Here is a 10,325-nt window from a genome sequence, read left to right on the forward strand (position 1 = left end):
TCGGTGTGGGATGTGTGGGAGGGTTGAAATCCAAGCAATGTTTTGAAAATTAATTGAATGTTGTCTAACATTTTGTTTCATTGAAGACAATTTAGGACTAAATGAAGTTTGATAAAACCATCAGTGAGAAGATACAGAATGTATGTGTATTACTTAAGTGCCCTGTTTAATTTGGCAAACCTCTCAGATAAACTTCCAGAGTAATTTAGGGTAGTAATATCAAGTATCAAAACAGCTTGCCTATTTCCTTAAATTATGGCATTCATTAGCACTTCCATAATAATCCAATGCTGTTTATTTTTTATGAAGACTTGTCATATGTTGCATGAGAAATTATGGTCAGTTTTTCTGGGCTCCCATGCTGGGAAATCCAACAGTGCTGCCTGCGTGGAGATCAGACACTGATCTTGGTTATAAATACAGGATTATTTCAATGTTGCCTGGCTGATATAAAGAACTGAATAAAACATTCTGTGAAAGACTGCTGTTCAATTCCATTTTTGTTACATTTGTCTATAGCAGAAATATCATTTCTCACCATCACAGTTCTCAGTTCAGTCACTGAGAAGCTACTGAGTTCAAAGTACTTATTACAATATACAAGCCAAAAGGAGCTATGACCTCTACAGCCTTTGGTCAAGAGTCACTCAGCTTTACTCTAATCTTGATTTATACAGTTGGTCTTGGTAGATACTATCTTTTTCCTTCCTGCTTTATTAATTTTGCCTTTGTTTGCTTTTGGAATTACATTTTAATACAGAAATAAAAAATCTGGTTTAAAAGATACTTCTAAGAATAATTTGGGTTTAACTGTTAAATGAACACAATATATTAATACATTTCTCATATTAATCAGTGGAATTATGACACATCAGTATATATACCATCTTGTTGTGCACTCACCTAGATATTCATTAACTACAATGCACTGTTTCAGGCAAACCCAGTTAATTTAATATTTTCAGATAATATCAATTGGGCACATTTTCTTTGCCTATACAGTATGACAGTGGGAATAAAACACAAGTAGGCTCTACTTTTTTTTTTAGGCTTACTACTTGAACTAATACACTATGCTGTGAGCCAGACATACTTGATAGGACACAGTTTCTCTGGGACCAATGTGTTTTCCGCTAACCAATATTTATTTTCATGCTGTATCAAGGGTACGTCCCATTGACTTTCATTACTTGGAATCCATAATAATCTCAAAATCAAATTATGGGATCAGTTATTGCTGGAAAGAACCTGGTTACCGGCACTTAGCAACTTTAGAAACCTCAGTCACTAGTTTAAAACTTGCTGGCTAAGGATGTTGATAGAATGGGCAATGCCACAGGATAACCAGCCCAAAATGCAAACTCTGCAGATGATACTACACTGGTGAATCAGTTCTGCCTGACCAGTACAGCATTATTGGCATGGCCTGTATAATGCATTGATTTACTCTGTTATAGCTATCATATTAAAGTGGACATGAGTTTATTACTTTTAAGAACCTCTGAGCCATCTTGACAGCACGTGTAGAGTGCCTGTCTTCAACACCAGTGAAATAGGTTCAGTTAGCATTCTATCTGCTAGGAGGCTACCTGCAGGAGACCAGATCACGTGACGGATAAACACCACTCCTAACACAAAGAGGAAGATGACTGTTGCTGCATACTTTCTTTCTGGTGTTATTCAAGATTTTTTTTTTTATTATAGGTGATTTTTCCCTCCATGCCTGCTGACCCTCAGCCATCCTCATACTGATCTTGAGCCCATTTGTTCCTGTGTCACTCAAGGCAACCACAGCAAGGAGATTAGAGACAACTGAAAGGGACTGCCATTGAGGCAGGCCGACATGAGCATCTGAGTCACTATGGCAGCCTACTATGCCCTCCCATTCATGTGAGCACTCCCTCCCACATGCTGTTGAGGGTTACAATCATCAGCTTGGTAGGCCAAGCCCAAGTTTCTTCCCCTGGTTAATGGCTGCAAGTTCTTCACTTGCAAGCCTCCACTTGTATGTGGTAAAACACCCAACTAGACCACCAATCCCCTCAATGGGGATAGACAAGCTGGTATTAACCAATCACTCCTACCCTACTCTGTCAGGTTTTTTTCAGTGTCCAAGAAACATTTTGAACTTGGTTATCTATGCCATATTTAGGGCTTTACCTTCTATACTTCTATGTTACAGAGCCAAACTGGAGTTCAGGACATTAGCAAGTTGTAGAAATAGCAATACAACATGTAAGTGATAAGCCCAAACATTTTCATTGCCAGGAGGGTGCACATGGGAGCCTATGAGTGTTAGCACGACTGTTTCTTTTTTTTTAACCTTTACTAGGTATCTTCAGTGTAACAACTTCAGACTTCCATCTTGTAGACAGCAAAGCCTTCCAAACAGGTAATATGAAGTGAAACAGCAAAGAGATAAATAAGGAACAGCTGACAGTGGTCCAGAACTTGAGAACATAGGTTCATAGGTTCATAGCTTAGTACTAAGCTACCTGCCCTTGCGAGCCATTTTAAGCCTAGCCAATTATCCCTTGTGAGACTCAAACCCTGCACCTTGTCTTTGTAAGGCAAACACCTTAACTATTAGGCCACCCTCCCAACCCTACATACATTAAAAGGCTTGGTGAACAAGCTCATGGCCTAATGGCTTAATGCCCTGGATTCCATTTTGGAACATTTGGGTGTCCATGTAGTCGTTCAATTCATTCTTGAAGGCATGGCATGATGGGTTGATTTTTGTGGAGCACGGAAGTTTATTCAATAAGTGTAGGAGACATGTTTCACAGTAAAATGTATATTAACATTTAGTAAGGCCAAGTGTCCTCTTCTGTTCAAGTCACCAGAAGGATATCATAAGCAAGGGGTTTCAAACAGAAAACAGTCATTTAATGCTAGGCATGTAAGGCATAAGTCTTCTCTAAGAAAGTGATAAGAGATAAAGAAGAGAGACAGTGAGAGATATGCTATAGCTTTTGGATATAAGACAAGCTTTGAAGCAGTTTAATTACTTTGAGAGAAATCTTTGTACCGTTTCATTTGCAGCACATAGTGCTTGAGCAGGTAACAGAACAAGGTGCAGTATTTCATAATTGATCTGATAAAAACTGTTTACAGGGTAGCAATTATCTTGCTAGCACAGCACTCAACCTTGTAGAAGATCAGGTGGGCAACACTGTTTGCTTTGTAGACAAGTAGAGGCTATATGGTTATTATTTATTTATTTATTTTATATTTGTTGACCGGGTTTGTCCGACTGGGCTACAAATGCCCATTTTCAGTGGAGGCCCGAGGAGAAAAGCTCCAACAAAATAAACATTTTACATATTAAATACATATAGAAATACATTCATCAGTACCACAGATTACTGCATTACAGTGCCACACATTACATTCATCAGTACCACACATTATTGCATTACACAGTCGTACATTAAACTGTGGCAAGTGAAATATATAGAAATACATTCATCAGAGGGATACATTCATAATTACATATTATATACATAATAGTGCAATAGTTACATAGCCGAAATATTTTACTAGTTATGATTGTACAGTGATGTACCAAGAGAAGATAAAGTAGTAAGTTTGTTTATTGAAGGGAAGGAAGAGAGAAGAGAAGTAGAAGGTTATAGGGGAGTGTTTACAGTGGATAATTACATTGGCAAGTCCATTTTTCATGAAGGTATTTTTTTGTAGCGGTTTTGAATTGATCGGGATGTTCAAGGGATCTTATATCTAGTGGTAGGCTATTCCAGGCCTTGGAAGAGTTAAAGCTATAGACTTGGTGACCCATTTTGGTCCTTGGTTTGTAGATTTTTAGTAGGCCTTGTTCAAAACTGCGGAGTAATCTAGTGGGTAGGTAATGAGAGATTAGAGATGAGATAGTTGGACAGAAAGAGGGTTTGTAGAGAATGGAATGAATAATCTGAAACTGATTATACCGAAGCAGGTTAGGTAATTCTAGCCAATTTAGTTCTTTTAGTGAGAGACAGTGATGGGATTTGTAAGAATTTTGGGCAGCAAATCTGGCAATCCTGTTATAAGTTGTTTCCAACTTGTTTAGTAGTTCACTGTTGAGGCTGGTGAGAATTTGGGAGCTATAAAGTAAAGTGGATAAGAGGAAGGTATTTGAAAGGATTAGTTTTGCTGTTTTGGTAAAATATTTTTTGTTTCTATAGAGACCTAGCTTGAGATGTGTTTTTCGGATACAAATCAAAACAAAGATCACCATCCTCAAGGATTCAGAACCTACCTAATCTATTATTGTTTTGTCAACTTTTAGGTATTGCCCATCAATAGTACATGAAGCTGATGTCAAATTCTAGAATGACACATTCTTTAACACCGAAGACAAAGTAATTTCTACTGTAGTATTCATGTGTAATGTTGTGTATCATATCTAAACAATCCTACCTTGGTTTGTGATTTACTGTGGAGTTGACTGGTAAGAGAAGTTGTATTTGAATTTATATTTTATTTGTTATCACTGTTTTTTATTGTCTGTAGGTAGGAAGGGATAGCTTGTTAACAAGATTTACTCTCATTCATATTTTGTTGTCTTTACCTTTAATTTCACTGTTGGTTGCTAGGAAGGGATAGGTTTTAGATAGGCAAGATCTAGCCATCCCAAAGGGCCTAGACAGCTATAATTTCACACAGTCTGCAGAGAGGAAAATCAAGAGCATATCTAAACAAGCCTACCTCGGTTTGTGATTTACTGATCTCTACTGTTAAAAAGATGTAAGACTGTGAGCGATAGTGAGCAGACGCTACTGCATAAAACAATTACAGCTTTTGTCTGACTTGCAGAACTTGTACGGTCAGAACAAATTTACTGTACTTACTTTAGTATTTAGTTGTATATTGCTTGTGTTATTTTTGTCACAGAAGTTGATTTAAGTTCTCTTTGAATTCTGTGGTTACTGATTTTGATTATTCTTTTGTTTTACAATATTTTATTCATTTGAAGTTGAATATGGATTCCTTAAATGAGTATGAAATTAATGATTTGCTAATGCAGAAGTATCTTGTACAGTGTAATAAATGCTATGCATATTTAAAGGTAACAGCTGATAGCACTGGTGATCTGTGTACCTCGTGTCAAAGGTTGGATGATTTGCTTACCATTGTTAGAAGTAAATCTAGGCTTTATGATGATGATTGCACTTGTGCAATTGGTATGGTTTGGAGAATTGTTGTTTCAAATATTAATGACTGGACTGGTGAGATAAATAATGTTAGGCAAAGAACAAATAGAACATATTTAGGAAATAATGCATCTTTTGTCTGTAAAGATCATTCAACCCCTATGAAACAAGATGATGCCCCTGACAACTTTGGAATTCTGGATGCAAGTATTCAGCAATCTGAGGAGCCGAATTGTTTAGAAGGAAACAAAAAAGAAAGGAAAACATTCACAACAAATAACAATGAAGAAAAATAAACTGATTAATGTCTGTAAAGAGAATACGTACTAAAAAGGACACTGTTTTGTTCTGTAACACACAGGTGACAGGGAATGATAATATTTTTCTATCAGAAAACCTTCAGTCTACAGAAAAAAAGGCATCATTTTTCTAAAAGAGAAGGTAGAAAAAAGAGGCAAGAGGCAGGTGAAAAGGAAGAAATCAAAACTGAACTTGGAAGGATTGAAGAACAGTACTGTGAGAAAAAAGAAGAGAAAGACAGATGTAGACCACAATGCTCAAGCTGTGGATTTACAATGCCAACGTGATCAGAATTTAATACACACTGAAAAAAGTGAGATTACTAAGACTAATAGTGATGAAGATCTATCCTTTGTAATAACTGACAGAGCAGATATTACAGTATTAGAAGTTGAAGATTCTTTAGAGCTGGTCAGCAAAGTTATTCTTGTAATTGGAGATTCAGCTATTACAGGAGCTGACAATTATATTTGCAGAGAAGATAATGAACTTCGAATAGTATTATGCTTGCCAGGAGCAAAAATAGAAGACGTGAGACAAGCCTTAGAATGCCTTAATGTAAGGAAGTATGGATCTGTTTTTATTCATGTCAGTACAAATGATCTCATCTACAAATGAGTCTCTGACTATTAGTAGGGAATTGACAGCCCTCTTAGATAGTACAGCTTGTACTGGTGTCAGGACATATTTTTCACAAATCACCTTTAGAAAAAATAGTCAGGTCGCATAAATGAAAATATTTTTGGGGGTAAATACCTACATGGAAAAAAATGTCCTGTCTTAAAAAAATGGAAACGTGTACAGCATCCAAGACAAGTCTTGAGCACACGTGTTCAGACAGGATGGCGTGCATTTGCCAAGATCAGGGTAGAGAATTTTTGCAGCAGATATTTTGCAATATTTGACAAACACTAAGCAGGATGTTTGACAGGTCAAAAATTTAACAGTTCACAAATAGCAACATTTGATGCACCTCTGATGGTTGTTAATGCTAGGAGCATTAATAATAAAGTTTTTCTTTTTTTTTTTTTTTTGGTAAATTTGCTATCTTCCCACAAGTTTGATGTTATCATTTGTGAAACATGGTTAAACAACAATGTCTGGAAACCAATTCTGTTAGGGTACAATGTTTTTACTGTAACAGACATTCTAACAAAAAATCGGCTGGAGGTGTTATGATAGGGATTAAAGATAGGTATGAGACCTGTGATTTACATGTTCACTGATAACACCAATACTATAGACTGTGTAACTGTGACAATAAAGACAACCCTGGAACATCTAACAATTGTTTGAGTGTATAGAACACTAAAGTTAAGTGCAGATGACCTAGAGGAGCTCATACATTTCTTACATGAAACACACGAAGGAAGAATAATATTAGCTGGGGACTTAAATTTACCAAAAACACACTGGAATAATATTGCTTCAACAACATTAGTAAGGAAATTATTCACAATGTATATTCAGGAGCAACAATTCCTTCAGATTGTAAAAAAAAAAAAAAAAACTACCAGGGGATGGTGCATATTAGACATTGTTTGTGTTCCTAAATAAATTATTTTTACTTCAAATAAGGAAGTCTGGAAGCAAAACAGTCACTATGTAAAACTAACTTGTCATTCTTCCAACCTGCTATAATAAAGTTGTGAAATTTGCAACAAATATGCCCCATCGAACACATCGCTGCACTCCTCTAAAAACTCTTGATTGGCTGGAACTTCCCAAACTTATTCTTTATAACCAACTTATAACAACCCACAAACTTCTTCACTGCCCTGACAAAATCTCTGCTCTACAAAACCTACTTCACCCAAGCACCAAAATTAGAGTTCTGCGATCAAATCAGAAAATCCTACTAGAGGTAACAAAAGCCAATAACTCCACCAGCACTTCCCTCTACAGCAACTCTGTTGCTAAGCAGTGGAACAGAATCCCCCCAAAATCACAGCTATAACTACCCTCACCCCCTTCAAAAAAGCCATCAAATCCAATCTTCGGCATCTTTTGTTATGTGACTGTGACAATCCAGACTAAACTCCTATTAGTACTTACAGCCTACCAGTACATCTCTCTATTATTTCCTACCCCACTACTTCACCTTCCTTGCTCTACTTCCCCATTATCATTTCCCCTGTTACATCTCTCTGCTTCTCCCTATAAGTGTCCTCTTCCTTTCCTATATCCAACTGACTTTATGCACAGCTCACCTATCAATACTATCATTATTTACACCCTTAGCATTTTTCGTCTTCCTCTATATGTCTGCAACCTTCCTGTTTACCCTACCTTTAGACCTTGACCACCTATTACTCTATCAGTCACTCCACTTTCAACTCATTATTTCTCTATCTATTCCTATCGTCTCTCCCCTCTACTCAGAACTCTTCATATCCAATCTGTCATTTATACATATCGCATCCTACCAGCTATTTTATAATGTGTGTATATATATATATATATATATATATATATATACATACATATATATATATATATATATATATATATATATATATATATATATATATATATATATCCCAACTACTATGAAGTATTTGATGTCTAAACTCTTTCTTTGTAAAGTATTATTTTTCAACAGCATTATTAATACATAAAAGGTATGGATGGTATATATGATTGCATGTAATCTAACTGTATATCAACTGTCTAATGTAATATTTTACTGTGTACATGAAGCTTTTCTCCCCGGGTCTCCACTGAAAAAGGACATGTATCCAGTCGGACTTTCCCGGTTAACAAATGTAAATAAATAATTGGAGTGAGGTGTTCAGTGGAAAAACTTGTAATGGAATGTGGAAAGCTTTGAAAGAGAAATTGTTTGAGTGCAAAAAAAAATCAAAAAAAATGTTTAACATCAGGGTCTAGGCATACAACATCTGGGGAATATATTTCCATAAGAACAAGATATCTGCTGAAGGTGAGAGACAAGAAATGCACTTATTAAACCTGTCTTTAAAGGAAAGGGGAGCAGGACAAACCCAGAGTCATATAGACCCTTAAGTCTACTTTCATAATGGAGAAGGTAATATTGGATAAGTTATTGCCAGAGTTGGTTAGGATAAGACTTGAAACCATGTATCAGCATGCATATGTTGAAAATAGATCTATTACCTATGAATGAAAAAATTGTGCTGTGATGTAATTTATATAGATATAACTTCAACATTTGACAGGGTCATACACAAAACACTGATCAATAAATTAGAACAAGTAGGTATTGATGTACTCTTGATAAGATGGATAGCTGCATGGCTTATAAATAGGAAATGGCAATTATCATACAATAACTGGACAGGTGAAATTCTTTGTTACATTCAGGGTGTCCCACAGGGCTCTATTCTAGGCCCTTACTTGTTTAGAGTGTGTCTTTCAGACCTAACTTTTTCATCTGAGGTGTTCTACAGTCTATATGCAGATGACCTGAAATCGGTTAACCTGCTTGATTACATAAGTTAGAGATAAGGCACATCTGCAAAATAACTTGACTAAATGGACCGTTTGGGCACAGGAGTATAATATGCTGATAAACACATCAAAAACTAAGCATATGAGATGTGGGAAACATAAATTAAAAGTTGAATATTTAATACAGCACACAGTGATTGAAACTGTAGATTCATTTAAGGATCTGGGTATATGGGGAGACCCAGCTATGAAATTTTTTAATTATATCAACCAATTGGCTAATGATAGTTATAGAACTATAGATTGTATAAAAAGATTTATAAAGTCAAGGAAATCAAAAATGATGAAGTCATTGTTTGTTAGTTACATTGGACCCACACACGAGTATGGAATAAAAATATGGAAACCCTATAAGAAAACAATAATGAGTAAACTGGAATGAGTACAGTGGAAATATACCAAGGGCATCCATGGATGTCAACATTTAATTCATTATGAAAGACTAAAATATCTGAAATTGTACAATGTCTCCTATTGATATCTAAGAGGAGATCTTATTCAGATATATAGGGTATTTAGAGACAACTACCTGTGGGAATGTTTAGAGTTATCAAAAAGTACTAGAGAATCCTTGGACAACCTATGCAGAAGATTCTATAGGAATGAGAAGTGTACTGATTGGTTCTCTGACAGAGTAGTTGATCCATGGAACAGACTATCAAATTATATTAAAGCAAGTACTAGTTTAGACATTTTTAAGAATAGCTTGGACACTTATTGTGGGAACAAGTGTTTTGGTATATTAGCAAGCTAGAAGGGCATTAATGCCCATGCATTAAATATTTGCATGTACGTATTTAAAGGGAAGGGATGGCAGCACCAAACAAGGGAGTCACTTTGCCTCATCTTTTTCTTCGTTGTTCAAAGATAAGACCTGAAGCCAGGGCCTTGGGGGACACCATTAATGATAGGGGATGTTAAGGATAGGAGGTGCCCATTTTTTCCCTGTTGAGAATGACCATGTAGATGGTTTTGATCTAAGTTATTAAAGCTTAACCTACTTTAGATTCCTCAGTTTATGCATGACTTCATCATGGGTATAGTGAATAATGCTTTAGCCCAATCAATATAGGGTGCATGGACAGGTAAACTTTCATATATGGGGACAGTCACACACACTTTTTTAATACATTTATTAAGATATCACTTAAGACATAGGCAAGCATATAATAATATAAAAGAAAACAAACCGTATTAACATGTTTCTGGTTACATACATTATACATCACATATGTTCTTTTTTATAACTATCATCAGTCCAACATTACATAAATTGCTCAATTCCAACTTTCCCTTAAACCTTTCTCCTCTTTCTGGTCATTATTCTGCATGTATTGTTCCCACAATTTCAGTTCATTTCTATGTAATTTGCTCCTTCCCTTT

This window comes from Protopterus annectens, chromosome 3.part1 (assembly GCF_019279795.1).
Source record: "Protopterus annectens isolate FY-2018-M chromosome 3.part1, PAN1.0, whole genome shotgun sequence".
Lineage (NCBI taxonomy): Eukaryota > Metazoa > Chordata > Ceratodontiformes > Protopteridae > Protopterus > Protopterus annectens.